Here is a 3,427-nt window from a genome sequence, read left to right as displayed (position 1 = left end):
CAAATACCACACGTAGGAGAAATAAAGCTGCCCCCATTCCCAAGCTAAAATCTGTGTTCGCGAAGCGGCAATATATTTCTCAAGCAGCCCACTTGTATAATTCAGTTGATGCCACACTATCCATCTATCCACTCCAGACATATAAATGTAAAAAAGTAGTCCGGGATTGGTTAAATAACTTAAACTATGAGCAAACCGAGTTATTATTACATTCTAATACTCGGTAATAGATAGAAATTTAATTCATCTTATAATTTTATTGATAATTAATCAACTTTACTTATACCTATCATTAGCATACGGTCTCGCACACTCACACACACACACACACACACACACACACACACACACACACACACACACACACACACTCGCGCGCGCGCGAGTTCCACACACACTCATACTCATTATGAATATACGTAATTTAACATAACACATAACATAGCATAGCCTATTATTTTCCTAATGTTAAAACAAAACTTTAATGTTATATACTAAAATACTTATTTCCCCTACATACCATCGTGAGGAAACCGGACTAATCCCAATAAGGTCTAGTTACCCCTCTGGGTTGGAAGGTCAGATGGCAATCGCTTTCGTAAAAACTAGTGCCTACGTCAAATCATGGGATTAGTTGTCAAGCGGACCCCAAGCTCCCATGAGCCGTGGCAAAATGCCGGGATAACGTGAGGAAGAAGGAATATATGCATGTAGATAAAGTAGTGTAGGTATAACTTTACATAATTAGGCATTAAACACTCGTGTAGTATTTTTATGAACCAGCTCGTTTCATAACCACACACACTCGTATTTTAATGCCTGCCATTATGTAGCACTCATAAACTATATCGACACTATATTCTTAAGGCTTTTCTATTTTTAGGTCTACTGAAAAGTTTTCAACTGAATGCACCCGTTTACAATGCAAGGCTGTGGCCTCATTCTTCGGCCTGTCACAATGATATCGGAAACGTATTGATTGTGCTCTAGAACGACGTGAAATGTAGTAAATTCAATACGGGTATAAAGGTGACAGTCCATTTCCCACGACAGCAGCAGTACCATTCAATTTACTATGGAAATTTACAATAACACCGACGCGTTCGTAGTAGTAGTGCAGATGTGGTCAGAAATGGAATGTTACCCTAAGTGTAAGGCCTGAGTGGACGCTCGAGTTGGGCGTGCAGCGGGGCGGGGCATGCGGCGTGCATGTTAAACAAATGCAAACGTATAGGAGCCCTTAGGAGGCCTTAGTGCACGCTGCTCAAATCACTTGTGAGCCCGACGCCACGCTGCACGCCCCGCCGAACGCTCCGCTCCGAGCGTCCACTCAGGCCTTACACTAAGCGTGTCTGTGTGGTGCGGGATAAGCTAGTGTAACTGCTGTAACTGGTTTTCATACCGGGGCCCGGTTAAATAGGCCACAAGCCACACTTATCAGTATTACATAAAGACATGACAAGGCAATAATAATAGTCTAAAGGGGTGGTCTAATTAAACTGTCAATATGAGTAGCAGAGAAAGGATAGTTTTTGAACTGCCCGCACTTGGTCTAACTAACTTGAACGTGTTGCACACTAGGGAGGGAGAGACGCTACGAGACTACGGGGACAATGCCAATGCAATCTTCGAAACGTCGGCACAGAATAAATAATAGTACTAGGTACAGAAGACTCACTCTCTAACAAAACGCGTCTGTTACGATCAGCACAGATATGGCCGCGAGGTGGCGACAGCGCCACGCGCGGTTTATGGCAAACCCCAAAATTGGGGCAGAACGGATGCACTTTTAGCTACTTCCCTGTAGCAAAGCGACGGAATCGCAGAGTGAGTCACGCCTGACGTCAGAGGCAGTTTTAAAGTAAATAATACAGTATTTAGGCCAAGCAATAAGAAGTTATAGAGGGAAATGCTAGGAACACAATTTTTGACTACGTAACTTTGTTTGGACTAGTTAGGAGGTGAACATATCAAAAGTCCCCGGCCGTAGCCCCGGTGCTGGGGGGTAGAGGGGGGAAAGAAGGTCTCATTTTTCGGTTTTTCACTTATATCTTGGAAATTTTGCGTCTTAGCGACATGACTACTAAGACAAACCAAAAGCTGATAAAATTTGTTACAAGTTTTATTCATTCAAGTTTTTTGATATCTTGAATAGTTTTTGAGATATCCGCTCTTGAAAGTTTATTTAGGGCTTTCAATTTTATCTTGATATCTACATTAGTGACGCTGCTAGACCGTGTTTGGTATCATTTTCGTATAAATCGGGGGTGCTGAATTCAGTTTTGGTATCCCATTGACACCATTCCTAAGAAAAAACATATAAACTTTAAACAAATACCTTTTTTGAGCGGTTTAAGCGTGAAGAGGAATTTAAAAAAAAGGTATTTGTTTAAAGTTTATATGTTTTTTCTTAGGAATGGTGTCAATGTGATACCATAAATGAATTCAGCACCCCCGATTTATACGAAAATGATACCAAACATGGCCTAACAGCTTCACTGACGTAGATATCAAGATAAAATATCTCAAAAACTATTCATGATACCGAAAAACTTGACAGGATAAAACTTGTAACTAATTTTATCAGCTTTCGGTTCGTCTTAGTAGTCATGTCGCTAAGACGCAAAGTTTCCAAGATATCAATGAAAAACCGAAAAGTTCGACCTTCTTACCCCCCTCTACCCCCCAGCAGCGGGGCTACAGCCGGGGACTTTTGATATGTTCACCTCCTAACTAGTCCAAACAAAGTTACGGAGTCAAAAATTGTGTTCCTAGCATTTCCCTCTACAACGTTTTTTGAGCATTCATTTCTTGACCTAATTGTTTGATACCTATTAAATTTCAACAGAATTTTTGTTTCTGAATATAGACCCAGTAGCTCGTATTTAGTACACTGAGCTTATCCCTATCACTCCTCTTAACTTTTCTTTAAAGGAAAACTGATCTATTTATTCCGAACTGATGGTAATGCAATTTGCTTTGAATTCACAATCATTTTAGATTTGTTTTGAAATATAAAATGATATTCTTACAGTACGTTAAATGAATTCAGATGTTTTAGGTTAGCATTTGTTACTTTATTCATCGGTTTTGAAATCAATTTTTCATTTGTGTTTTGTTTTTTATTCTAAGTGACGCAAGCATCGTGGAAAATGGAACATGGTATTTGAACCACACCGTGACGATTTACACCCCTGGCATATGTTGGACGAGCAACGTAGGTCATAATTATGAAACAAGTAAAACAACAGTAACGTACTACAGAAGAGTATTAATGCTTAAAAATTAAAGTTAGACAATCGTAATGAGTCCGTATACTTAGTACGTATTTACCTAACTGAAAAACATCTAACCAACGCGACGCCACGGTTTTATTTTTTCATAACAGCGCACAGCGCATGCCTGCCAGCCCGCGGACCGTACCGCG

This window comes from Cydia fagiglandana, chromosome 20, assembly GCF_963556715.1.
Source record: "Cydia fagiglandana chromosome 20, ilCydFagi1.1, whole genome shotgun sequence".
NCBI lineage: Eukaryota > Metazoa > Arthropoda > Insecta > Lepidoptera > Tortricidae > Cydia > Cydia fagiglandana.
This window is presented reverse-complemented; position numbering follows the sequence as displayed.